Source organism: Silene latifolia, chromosome 9 (genome assembly GCF_048544455.1).
Source record: "Silene latifolia isolate original U9 population chromosome 9, ASM4854445v1, whole genome shotgun sequence".
Taxonomy (NCBI): domain Eukaryota; kingdom Viridiplantae; phylum Streptophyta; class Magnoliopsida; order Caryophyllales; family Caryophyllaceae; genus Silene; species Silene latifolia.
Window position 1 is genome coordinate 10,877,200 of NC_133534.1, and position 14,839 is coordinate 10,892,038.

At 35.2% G+C, this 14,839-nt stretch overlaps 1 pseudogene; it reads right to left on the minus strand.

The window, feature by feature from the left end:
* Positions 1 to 4,540: 4,540 nt before the first annotated feature.
* On the minus strand, positions 4,541 to 14,381 carry LOC141600584 (leucine-rich repeat receptor protein kinase HPCA1-like; annotated as a pseudogene).
* Positions 14,382 to 14,839: the final 458 nt, after the last annotated feature.

Sequence of the window (14,839 nt, forward strand, 5' to 3'; positions counted from 1 at the left end):
TTTTTTTTTTCTAAAAGTATTTGGAAAAAGACTAAAATAACCTTGGATGTACAATGCTCATTGTACATCCAGTTGTATAGTCTTGGAACTGCTGCTTTTCAGCTACGTAACGCTCCAATGACGGACTACAACATCTTGTAGCTTGCATGGTCCACATTCTTATTTTCATGAGTCAATTTTTGAAATAATGCTTAAAAATAAAATATTTGTCGTTTTGGGTTGGTTTTGAAAATATTTGTCAAAATGGTGTCCACGTAGGTTCGGGATTTCTGGACCTAAAACACGTCACTACCAATGGCGTGTTTATAATGAGTAGGGAAAGAAACTTCATTAAAAAATGGACTAAAACAAACACGCCATTGGGAATGGCGGGTTTCGGAGTGGAAACACGCCACTCCCTATGGCGTGTCTTAGTATAATTTTTTTTTTTTTTTTTAAAGTTATGTCAGTTGAAGAAAAAAATTGTTGTAAAGACACGCCACTGCTAATGGCGTGTTTCCTTCACAAAACACGCCATTGGTAGTGGCGTGTTTCAGGTCTAGAAATCCCGAGCCTACGTGGACACCATTTTGACAAATATTTTCAAAACCGACCCAAAACGACAAATATTTTATTTTTGGACATTATTTCAAAAATGGATTTTATTTTCATCCAATAATATAATTCAGTTTTTTTCTTTAAAAACCAAGTCATGTAGCTTGACAAAGCTATATGCTTGTAAGCTACTCTTGAATTTTCCCACCCCAATGGTAAGTTACATGCTTATAATTTTGTAAATATTGCAAACAAGTCCCTAAACATGAATCATTGGGGATGCTCTTATGTCTCCCACTAAACTAGTAAATAGGTAATCCAAATGATTTGAATGGAGGAAGTATTATACTTGGCTGTAACTTGTGATATTAATAGAGTGATGGTGGATTGGTGGTGAAAGTTAGAAACGAAAACCAAATAATATTAGGGTTATTCTACGTAGTAACCCTGTGTTTTTCTGAATTCTAGCTGGTAACCCTTCGTTTTTCAACTACCCACATGGTAACCCTGAATTTATGAAAAAAGGTTCTCCATGACCCTCAATTTTTATTCCGTTAAAAAACTCCGTTAGTTTGAATGTTTATCGAGACTTGGGCTTGTCTTTTACACTTCAAATGCTTAAATGACCAAGTAACTATGGTTTTCTCAACTCAATTAAAATAAATAAACCACGAATTTTGCTAACAAATAATTATATTATAGGTGTCTTAAGAGTATAATTCATAACATTTTTATTATCATTCTTATTATTATCATCATTTTTATTGCTTAACAAAGAATATTAAAGTAGTAATATATTGAAACACATCTTACTTTTGTTTTTGTTATAAATTATATTAGATTATAATTGATATTATATTATTATTATTTTTATAAAAAAAACAAAGGTAAGATGTGGATTGGTATTTTTACTACTTTAATATTCTTTGTTAAACAATAAAAATGATAATAATAATAATAATAATAATAATAATAATAATAATAATAATAATAATAAGCGGATCCAGAAATTATCGGTATCACAGGATGCTGGGGCTCGGGTAGCCGCTTACATTTTTACTCGTATTAGCTTTACTATTGCTAAGGGTGTGGGAGCCCAGATTGTCTCTCGGCTCCCCACCAATTTCATGTAAACCCTTTATTTTTATTATAATGAAAGCTGCGCGCACTTTATAATAAAAAAAAAAAAAAATAATAATAATAATAATAATAATAATAATAATGATAATAAAAAGATTATGAATTATACTCTTAAGTCTTACCACACCTAGAATATAATTATTTGTTAGGAAAATTTGGGGTATATTTATTTAATTGAGTTGAGAAGACCATAGTTAGTTGGCCATTTAAGCATTTGAACTCTAAAAAACAAGCCCAAGTCCCAATAAACATGCAAACTAACGGAGTTTTTTAACGGAATAAAAGTTGGGGGTCACGGAGAACTTTTTTTGATAAGTTCAGGGTTACCATGTGGGTGGTTGAAAAATAAAGGGTTACCAGCTAGAATTCAAAAAAATACAGGGTTACCGCGTAGAATAACCCATAATATTATGACTATTTAATAACGTAGTTGCTTATTCATGGACGAGTTTTACTCTTTTATGGAATTTTTTTCATTATTTTTCCATATTATGCCTTTTGCCTAATCAATACTATATATTAAATCCAGAAACCAATGGACTTCAATGTAATTAAAGAAAGTTATACAAATTAATTATACTATATAGTTTTAAATCACTAGCACCGTGTGATAGACCCGATTAAGGGATCTCAATGCAAATACTATATAGTTTGGGTTAAAATTAAATTATATAGAAGCTTGGTAATTTTCCTAAACACGGTCAATTTCCTTAAAATAAAATAATTAATTAAGATGGTCAATTTCAAGGAGACTAAAAGAAAGAAGATACTTGGTAATTTTCCTAAATATTTATAGAAGACTAGAAAATGGTCAATTTTCTTAAAATAAAATAATTAATTAGTATAAACATGCACACTTATGGTATTAATTATTATCTTAAAATTATATATTAAATTTAAAATCTATGCAATTTTATTAAACTTTGTAGTTTATTAGATATATAGAAATATTAATTATTTAACATACACAAATATAATATAAGTAGGTTATAAATAAATCAAGTTAGATTTCATAATATATAATATTGCATAATTCTTTCGATTTGATTTAATGCATATATGTAATATATTTATATAAATATATAATCCTCTTAAAATTGCATGCCTAAGTAGTAAAAGTAATTTCGTAGTAAAGAAAGAAATTGTAGTAACATTGGATATAGTTATATGATAGTAATCACTCATTTGAATAGTAAAAGTAACAATATTATCAGCGAGATTAGTGAAAGTGGTAGAAACAACAACGGGAGTAGTGAAATAATCAATATTAATGCGGCAATAGTGAAAGTAACACTAATTACTGCGGGAGTAGTGAAATTATCAATATTAATGCGGCAGTAGTGACAGTAACAATAATTACGGTGTGAGTAGTGAAAGTAACAATGATTATGGGCAAGTAGTGAAATGTTATTACTATTATTTCATTAATAAGAGTAAAATATTAATAGCGGGAGTAGTGAATTTGTCTCAAAATTTATTTCATCATAATTTTAGGATATGTCGAAAAATATATTAATGATAAATTTATGGGTTATGCAACTTTAAGTAATTTTATTTAATGAAAAAAAAATTTAATGGTAAGTAGAGGTAGCCCGGGCGAAGCCGGGCACCAATACTAGTTCTCTTTAATTCTCTCTCTAATTCTCTCCCTCACAAAATTAATCAAATCAACAAAATTAATTAATCCGTCAAATTACACAATTATTGATGCTAATTCTCGTATCGATCAGGTAATTCTAATTCTTAATTTTGTTAATTATATTAAGGTTTCTTTACACTAATTAAATTAGGACTAATTAAATTAGGATTTATATCGATCAGGTAATTAAACTCGCAGTACAATAGCAAAACCAACTCAGTTCGTTTACAATAGTTCTTCAAGAACATCACACAATCGCATGTTACTTTGCATGAATTACAGGAATAGCATATAAATTCATTACTTGCATGTTTCACAATTTTTTCATATTTTTTTTTCTGGAATCATATTATTGATGGGCGTTATATTCATAGACGTTCATGATCAATTGTAGGAGCATTGCATACTGACTACATTCTTGACTGTATTTAATTCAAAAAAAATCATTTTCATTTTTTTATAAATATTTTGTATTTATTTTAGTAATTTTTAGTATTTTCTTTATTATTTCAGGACTCGGAGTCGGATGAGTATGAGGAATTTCCTGCAAAAATGATAGATACCGAACACATTTTTAATGTCGGAAAAAATTTCAGGAGTCACGATGAATTGATAGCAGAAGTTAGAAAAATTGGACGGCGGTGAGGGTGGTAGATGGTGGCTGCCGAGTGGTGGTTGGATGGTTATAGTTAGCGTGAGAAGAGGGTAAACGAAGAAGAGGGAGAGAGATTGACAAAAGGTATTAAAATGAAATCATTAAAATAAAAGGGGTATAATGGTCATTTACGTCCATGAATGAGTAAAACTCGTACATGAATGAGCACCACCCGGTAGCTGAAAGAGCGAACTAAACTGAATTTAATGGAGCTGAATTGAATGAATTAAACTCAATGGAGCAGAACCGAACTAAACAGGGCGGAAATGCTAATATCCATGGACGGCAATGGGAAGATATCGGAAGTCCCCATTTTTGAAGAGAGAATTTGTGAACAGATGAGCTGAACTAAACCGAACTGAATAAAGCTAAACTGAACTAAAATGAGTTGTAATTAAATTCAAAAGAACAAGGCCTAAGTAGGTTATTCGTATTGGTTTCGTGTTAAAATACTTCAAACCTAATCCAACCTGCGTAATATAGATATCATATGATATGGCCGACCGGACCCGACCCTGTACAGTAGTTTTGAGAATGAATATTCACAAATAATTCACTTACTAGAAGAGAAAAAAGAGCTCAATCTACCTTTCAAGCACAAGCTCCAAGCCTCCAATTGAATTGGAGAATAATTTACAAATTGAAGAAAAACTAGAATGTGTTAAAAAAAGTTACAAAATTTTGATTGATGAATAACAAGTACATGTACATTGTGTGAACTTTACTTGGATCAATTTCCCAAAGGGTAAAGGCAAATCCTATATGGGTTGTAACTTTTAAGAGGAGTGAACCCACTATGCCGGAAAAGAGACTCATCGGTGTACAGGTGTCAAGCATCCCCGCCACCTTCGGAAGTCCATGAAACTGATGGAGATTCAAGACTAGGATTCAAACCAGCCATCTTCACGATGGTCTCGATTTCTATTACCAACTCGCCCATTGTAGGTCTATCGACTCCCGCGTCTTCCACGCACTTCAGAGCCAAATCCACGAACTTGTCAATGCCGACTAGTGGAGTTTTAGATCTTAAAAGAATTGGGTCGATTAGTTCTTCGAGATTGTACAAACCTTTAGTCCGGTCTATTATTGTTTTGATCTCTTTCACTATATATTTTCCGTGTTGTATTGGTCTCCTTGCTGTTACCATTTCTAGCATGACCACTCCGAAGCTGAATACGTCGCTTTTTTCAGTCACTTGGTTTGTGGTGTAATACTCTGGATCCATGTATCCCTACAACAGGATAAGATTCAGTGTCATTAGATGGTAAAATATATCGTTCAGTTCATAATAAAATAAAATAAACAACAAAGTATTCGCTCCATAATAACCAAGGGGTCAGCTAACATGAATTATCCGTATAGAACCGTCGATGTAAGATAAGTAAAAGACAAAAGTCAAAACTTACCATTGTTCCTTTGACTTGGGTAGTAACATAACCCTTCTCAGTGTCACCAAAAAGCTTGGAGAGACCAAAGTCAGCAACTTTTGCAATTAGACGTTCGTCTAGAAGAATGTTTGTCGACTTGATATCCCTATGTATTATTGGTGGATCAGCAAGCTCGTGGAGATACTGCAAACCTCTAGCAGCACCAAGTGTTACCATCAGTCGTTTCATCCAGTCTAACTGAATCCCAGATGTCCCTGTGCAACCCATTTAAAAACTATAAGAGCCGATGCAAAAATAACGACTAGCATTCAGAATCTTATCAGGGTGATATACCATTTTACCAGTCTGCATTATACGAAACCCCCCTGAAAATTTATAGGCAATCAGAAAAATTTACCTAAGAGACTATCCATCAAAGTGCCATTTGGAATAAATTCATATACCAGCATCTGTTCTCCTTGGGCATAGCAGAATCCAACGAGGGTTACAAGATTCTTATGATGAACCCTTGATAGAAGTTCTATTTCATTTTTAAACTCACTACTACCCTGCATAGATCCTTCCTGACATCTTTTAATGGCAACTATCTGTTTGTCCTCAAAAATGCCTTTGTAAACCTGCAAATATTAAACAACCGGTTACGATCACAGCATGAAAGCTAACAAATATGCCATCTTTCTAAGGGTTTCATGTTAAAAGCTTTAATTTTGAAGATGTAGAGCGAAACCAGAAAGGGTTTCGGAAGGTGTCACCATTAAGGCATTAATTCCTCCGCAGCGGGCTTACAGAAGCTGGTCCACAAGATCGGTGCACGAGCAAGAGGTTCCATTCCTAAAACCAATTGGTGATAGGAGTAGCCCACTAGCTTTTAAACTAGTACTCCCTCCACTTATCTATGTTCACCCCAATTCATTTTGCACAAGAATTAAGGGTGTTGAATAAAGAATGAAAAAGTATTCATGAAAAAGCAAGTGGGGCTTGATTAGAGCATATAAACTGAAAGCTTAATAGAATTATGGAGTTAATTAAGTACACTTTAAAGTTTTCATTTCCCTCCAAAATACAATGAGAGGGAAATTTAAAGTCTCATAAATATTGCCCCCAAAAACCTTATACCTACTATAGGGTAAATTAACTTATACCTACTATAACACCATTTTTCAAAACTTATACCTAAGATAATTTTTTTTTAAAACTTATTCCTAAAATCCAACTTTTTTCTAAACTTAATACCAAATCTCAAAAAACGACATAAATTGACCATTTTGCCCTTACTAATTAAACTTTACCACCCTTTCCCCACCCCATCAAACCCATAACCATCATCACAATCACTTCCTCCCCCACCGGCACCACCATGGGTGTCAGCACTGCCAGTGCCGCCCCACTGTTATCCTCCAGCCGACGACCCCCCTTTGTACCACCGCCAGCCTGTCATACACCGAAAACCCCAAATCCCTAACCCTAATTTAACCTCTTCTTATGCTGCTTCTCCTCATTCTCTCACCGTAAACCAATCTACCACCATTCTTAAGTCTTTTAGTCTTTAGTCTTAAGCCACGTTTACTTAGAAGTGGAATTTTCAGAGTTGATTTTTTAATTATTTTTTTGCAATGAAATTCAAAATTGGCAGATTTGTTTAGTGTATTATTGATGCCAGTGGGGAAGGACCCATTTTGTGGTGTTGGTTATGGTGGATTTGGGTGTTAATGGGTCAAGGTGGTGGAGAAAGGGTGGGTGAACTATTTTAATAAGGGTAAAACGGTCATTTCATGTATTTTTTTGAGATTTGGTATTAATTTTAGAAAAAAATAGGATTTTAGGTATAAGTTTTTAAAAAAAGTTTTAGGTATAAGTTTTGAAAAATGGTATTATAGTAGGCATAAGTTATCAATTTACCCTAATATATATACTCATTACTTATTAGTCACTATAAATAAATCTACTGGGACAATGCCCCAACTCACGCATGGGGACAGACCTTAACAATCATATTATCCATTGACATTATCCAAGGTGAAAGAAAAGAGGGCTAAGGAAGAGGGAAAATATATGCAGGTTTCATTGAGTTTATGGTATTTCTAAATGCATTTGGAACAAGATGCATGAGTGCTAAGAAAGTAGCGGAAATGGCAACAAAAAAAGGTCCACGAGAAATGAAAAGCTATGTTACTCATACTCGATTAGAAGTCTCTGAGACGGGGTCCAAGGGTCAGATTTGGTTACGTTACACATAATTCTAATATTCTTGGCTTAGGAGGAAGAGTCCAAATGTCAGACACAACTGCATGAGGTAATATGAGAAGTAGGCAGGAGTAACATAGAAGGAAAGCAATATCTAACCTTTCCAAAACCTCCCTGTCCAATGTTGTTGTCTTCAGAAAAATTGTTGGTACATCTTTGCAGCTCTTCAAAAGAGAAAAATCTGGCTCCTTTCAATTGAGGAACGTCACTGCCAATGTGTAGTGAGTTCCAGGATGCTGCAATTCACAAAATTGGTCAGTAACCTGTTTGTTTTACCAATTGTCAGTCATAACATTGAGACTTTGCTAATTTACCCAAGGTAGTAGCCTTCAACTTTGCTTTCTCTGCTCTGTTCTTTTGATGATATGCGTAGCCTCCAGCACATAGTAATAACAAGAATAGAACGGAACATCCTACAGCAGCACCTACAATGACACCAGTATGGGATGCTTTGCTGCTTATTCCTGAGAATACACCAATAAGAAAGTGAGACGGACAATTCCGAAAGAAAGAAAGTAACAACACTTAACCAGCAACTCAAAAACTACTAGATAACTGTTGATCAGAATCTCAGACATGGGTATGGGTTTCAGACACAGAAACATATCCAAGCTTCGGAATCACCATGACTCAAATTTTAAGACTGGGAACCATGTCCTAAAATGAGAATACAGATGTGGGGACACGCCTTTAATCTGATTATTTTAGAAAAAGTGATAATATTTAAAGTTTACAAAGTGAAATAGAGATGCTTGATGTATACTTTGTAAATCTTAAAATCGTCAAAGATATGCTTCATATATGCTATGTCGGATAACATAGCTAAATATGGAGTAACGTATAGGGCTTACCAGGGCTATCAGCATATGGGTAGCTATCAGCAATGAAAATATAAGGACCAAACTTCCTGTCTGCCTTGTATACATGGCTGCTAAACACAAATCCAAGTGACGTAATTCCTGTTTTATTAAAAAATTCAAGTCCGGCTGGAAACATGGCAAGACGCAAATTAAGGTTACCAAATGTATCCACAGCCACATCAGCCATCGAGATGGAATCCACCGGAAGCTTGTAACCGACAAGACTTGTCAGAAGAGACTGCTGGAGTTCTGTGAAGTAACTAGGATTCCCATAGGCTGAGAAGGTTGGAGCTCTGAAGGTCCAGATACCAGTATAAGGATATCCACATTTACAGTTAGGGCTAGATGTTAAGCCAGAGGCACATTTGGGAGCAACACAAAATACTGGCGTCGTATATAGGGTACCAAGATTCTGTTGATTGTTGCAATAAGGTAAGTTCACTGCATTACCCTTACAATATGGGTTATCAGCTAACCTGCATATAAGTGAAGTTATAGTGTTACCGTTCTGATGAGTACGGATAATCGTATAATGATCCATGAGACTGATCCATATAATGGGGCTAGTTAATTGTTGGTTTTATTTTTAGTGGGTTAATGGGTGGAGGTTCTAGTTGAATTTGAGTCTCACTTATATGAAATGTCTCTAAGGAGACAAATTGTACCACCAATAGCAGTGAAACAATGTCCTGCTTGAATACCCTAAATTCAAATGTCTGAATTTCAATCCCAAATCCAGCCACAGGGAAAGGATGAAGCATATAGAAATCTCACATCAATGTAAAATTGTATCCGGTTGCTACTGTGACGTTTTCAATGCCGTTGCTTTGTAAATCAACAAGCTTCAGTTGACGGCTGTATGAAGTGCCGATGGTCAAAGTGCCACTAAGCCGATTGTTCTTTATTATTCTTCGGAAAGAAAAAGTATCAATGTCAGTATCAAGCAGTGAGGCATTTTGTGTTATTCATATATTAGATATACATGAGCTTGAGCCTCAATAGACACATACACAGTTTCTAATTGAGGGATGTTGAAGAGATCACTAGGAAGCTCTCCTTCAAGTCCTGTCCGTTCCAGTGTCCTGTGAAAAAGATATAATCAATTTTCATAAAAATGAAAGGTAAGCCCCGACAAACAAGCAAAAACTACAATACTAATGTGCTTCAATGGCGGGGTAAGGGGGTAGGATCTACATGCATGTTGTAGCTTAACTTCACCCCGCCACCTCCTTAACCTAAATTTGCAGAGGAGTCCTAAAAATAATGCTTCTTATTAGGAACGAGTGCTGGAAACTAACTTCAGATAGCTACTTAACAATACTGCACAGTAAAGTATGGAACTTCTCGTCAATGTCCACCCACATATTTCAAGCCTTTTGAAGGATGTCCACCCAATAATCTCCCAAGGTGTAGGCCTCTCAAAGCCACAGTGAGATATTTGGAATGAGTAAAGAAGTCTGGACAACATAATGGTGTAACCGTGTAAGAGTATGACAGTAAAGAGAATGAGAAAGGAATGGAGAGGTTCACATTAGAGGCGTGGGAGCGTGGGAGGGGAGGGGAGCCGACACATATGTGAAGTTCAGTTTCAGAGATGGAAGAAAAGGGCATACAATGTTGTCAGGGCTTGTAACGATGAGAGCCAAATGGGTACTTCGGTGACGGTAAAATTATTGTTGCTCAAGTCCCTGCAAATCAAGAAAAGAGTTGATCTAAATATGTAAAATTCATCAAATTAAAAATGCTGCTGCTGCTACAACTACTACTACCACCATGGATACTCATTGTATTTAGATTAATTGGCACTCAGATTATTGCAACGTATACAATTACAGTTATGCGCAGAGCATGACGGAACTAACTCTCAATGTCTCAATCACTGAAACAAAGGAGAGTATATTAAGCTAGTTAGTGAAGTTGGTTAAGTATGTGCCATGAGACTTTCCAGGAAAGCTTGCCACACTGGTAAACTGATGATCAAGTACAGTCCACTCACATGATAGAGACAGGTACTATGACAAACTATTCTCGAACAAAGATTTAAGGGAGACAAAAAGTAACCCAACTCCAGGACCAATGTTGAAATTGTGGTTTCAAGTGAAAAAACATCAGAGAGAGACCCGTAAAAAATGCCAAATGAAATCATCAGGTCTGCACTTACAAAGAGTTAAGGCTATTCATGCCAGTAAGATCAGGCACAGCACCACTAAATGAATTGTTCGACAGCACGCTGAAATGACCAGCCAAAAGGATATGTTAAGAGGATAATGATTCAATTATTCAAGAATTATAAAGACAGGAACAATGAAAGTGGTTAATAAATTGATATGGAATGAATTATAAGAATGCTTATATATTAAATAAGAGCTTGCTAACATAGTAGTAGTATTTATCTTACAGCTCATTGACATCAGTAAGGTTGTTGAGGTTGGATGGGAGAGTACCGTTCAAGGAATTCCTGTCAAAACGACTAGTACCACACAAAAAAAATATTAACATCATGTAGTTACAGAGCTGAATCAAAACCCGCCTCAAGAGATACTCACACTGTCTGGAGTGTCTGGACAAGACCCAATGTTGAGGGGAGCCTCCCAGTGAGCTTATTATTATCAAAAAGCCTGGCAAAGTAAAAAAATCACGTCAGTAGAGTAAAATTTTAAACTAATGGAAAGAAAAAAACAAACAAACAGAAAACAAATTTGGAGTTCTTATAATCGAGATCAGATGCTGTCTAGTACTCGTACCAAATAACTACAGCAGGGTAAAATGTAACCAGGATGATGAATAGTAATATAATGAAAGCAGTAAAAAAAAGCAAGGGAAGGCTCTCGTTCTATGAATTCCAAGGAAATCTGCACACATTTAGGAATATTAATCATCGTTTAAGTGGAAAACTGAGTCTGAGAAGTAAGAAACAAAAATTACATTTGAACGGATATACATATACTAATTCAAGAACCCCACAAACATTTGTAACTGAGTATCATAGAAGTCAGAACAATTCCACAAAAGTATGCTTCCCACCAATGTCATAGATTGTTAGATATAGTCATATAGGTGATAACTAAAAATTATATAGGTGAAAAGAATATTATCAGTTTAGTAGGTCAAAATACAGCCGACAAGAGCATATAGTGCAATTGTGCTCAACTTGAGTCTTTCCCAGGCAATATGGCAAAATGAAGACTGCCAAACTGCAAATCTAAGTTCATCACAACACATTTAACGAAACTCGTTTCATGTTTACCTTGCTGACTTAAGCATACAAGACGTTCAAAAACTCGCATCTTTAAACCATATCAAATAAATGAAGGCACAGCTACATTCAGGTATAAAAAACATCCAAGGAAGTAACAAATTATAAGTCTTAGGACAGAACTTACACATGTATCAGACTCATGTCAGAGCTAAAGAGACTAGATGGGATCGCCCCAGAGAGCTGATTCTTTCCGAAGTGACTGAAAAGGTTAAAAGTTACTCGTTCCAAATGATATCTATTAAGGAAAAAAAAACTATAAGTTGTCCTGATAAAGAAACAAAAACATACAAGTGTAGTGTATTTATTAGCAAATCAAGCCCCGGTGTGGCTCCATCAGAAACAGGAATTGGCCCACTGAGCTTATTGTCGGCGAGATCCAGCCAAGTAACCTTTGTCAAGTTACCAATAGAAGCTGGTATCGGTCCAGTAAACTTGTTAGAGTTCAGAGATCTGCAAGATTTTAGAGTATAATTTTCTTAATAACTCAATATTAAAAAGTAGGGAAGCATTAGTGAAGAAATACTCCCTTGCTTTATACAGAGTTAATCTTTTCATTTTACTTTATAAGGTCTCCTAGCCGACACGTTGACCATACTCTTTTGCATTTATATATTACTTTAATTTGTTGAAAATATAATTTTGTGAGAGACTTTTGATTACAAATGCACCTTAGAATAATACTATAATTTTATTCATCTTTTTAAAATGTTACCAGTAAATTTTGAAACTTTGACGTCAAAAAGTAAAATGGGAGAATAATGCGAGACAAAGGGGGTATGAATCAGTGACATTATAATTGTCCAATGGAAGTGAAAGAAGTAGAAATATATGTAAGATTCTTACAAGGTTCCAAGCTTTAGCAGTGATCCAATGGAATCGGGAATCGTCCCAGTAAACCCACAACCAGGAAGGATTCTTGCATACACGAAACAGAGAAAAGAGCATTAGTCTTAAAACAATAGAATATGTAGAACTGTTAAATCCAAAGTTTGCTGAAAATATTTAATAAGCTTCTTACAAGCTTGTAAGATTTGTCAGCTTCCCTATAGTTGAAGGAAGGGAACCTGTAAGTCCTTTATTGTAGGATAGATCCCTGCATACAGTGGATTGAGAGGATAATTAGATACTAACAGCAGGATGATAACAATTATAATCACATACGCTAACTAGAAGTCAACTAGCTCTAAATCAACATTCCACCTCTAACATGGACAATTCACTCATACAACAACATTACCCGTGTGGGACTGCGTCTCAAAGCCCTCAATGGCTCACGCCTACAGCGGGGTAAGGGGGTCAGGTGTATAAAGCCTCACCTGGTGTTAAAAACACGAATAGTTTGTTTCCAGATAACCAGAAGGGTATTCTGTCATAAGATTAATGTCATTCGGCTACTTCAAAATACCAGAAGCATACATAGTTTAGTGAGCCATTTTGCATTAGTCCATCATATTCCAAAAATCCAAAGCCAAAATAACAGTAAATATTTGGCCTCACTGGAAATGGAAATGAGCCATTTATTGTTACTACTACTACTACTACATAATTTAAAGGTATTGCAGATATGATAGGTAGTTAGGTACCAAAACTTACAGTATCTGCAATTCAGATAAAGATGCAAGGTCTCCAGAAAGCTGACCTTTTACGCCTGCACTCGATAATTTTCTGAAACACAAGTGGTTGAATTAAAATCCAGATCCGAAAAAAGCGGGGCGGAAACTGTGTTTGAGAAAGCCAAAACTTACATTGCTATGATACGAGAACTATTGCAAGTGATTCCTTCCCATTTGCCTCCACAAGGGTCTCCACCACTCCAGCTCTCCGGTAAATTATCCCAGCCTTTGGTAAGGGCAGTTAAAGCAGCATCTGCTCCAACATTTGGTGCTTTTAGTTAACGGAGATCAAGTCATTCATTACCATTCTTTTCTAGACCTAAAAACTTTTATGAGACGTTACAATTGAGACCAACACATTAAATAATTAATGAGAAAAACACAAGGATTTAAGTTGGTTTCACAGGTGAGATCGTCTCACGCCAAACTCACTAGTTCTAGAAATGCATGTCAGTATAACCATCGTATCACATGATCCAGAAAATTGTTCCTAAAGTAAAACATGTAAAAAGAAAGAAACCATTTGAGAACGACCCCCACAAATGGCCTAATGTATACGAATTTGTGCTCCAACACTTACGTAAACGAAGTCAGTACTGCTCCAAACATTGCTCTCCAAACCCATTTGAAACAAAGACACGGATAATAAACTAGGAATGGTGTAAAAGGAGTAAACTAATGCCTTTTCGAGTATCTATTTACATAAGGAAACACTATTTGACATCAATTCATAACTAATTGACTCCAGGAGCTTATCAATGCACTGACATAAAATCTCACCATTGAAGATGATTGATATGAACCTCTAGTATCAATCATCACATGTTCGTAGCTTAGCATAAAAGTAAATGAAATGATATTTAACAACGAAATCACCAATGATAGAGATTTAGAGAAAGACATAAACACTCCAACTTACAATCTTGGTCGTCTGTCTGTGCTACTACATCACCACCATTGATACAAATGAATGCAAGAAACACAAGTCTGAGAGCCCTCATTCGACTACCAAAGACTCTCATTCTCATTTCACTACCAAATACTCTCATTTTTAACAACTACTTGCTGTAAACACCTTCGTCGCACCAAAAAAAACCACAATCTTTTTCAGGATTAACAGTTATATCTAGCAAAACCCTTTCACAATTGCAGTATTCTTCCACAATTAACTAACACCACAAACCTGAAACAGTCTAGACAGTTCCGATTCCAAATAAGTAAACAGTCTAGACGGTTCCGATTCCAAATAAGTAATGCAATCCAAGTCTACAAGAGGCCTGCTTCTCTCATATACTTTCAATGACCACTTCCTTTTCAAATTGAATTTAGTAGATCAATTCATACTAAATAATACAAAATTATGTACAATTGCAGAAAGACAAAATCTAATATATCCAAGATAACATCCTTCCCTCAACTGCAACTGGGTATAAACAAATACATCAAATGTCTGTCAATTCATCAAGGTCAACCACATATAACGATCCACAACACGTTTTATCTTCTC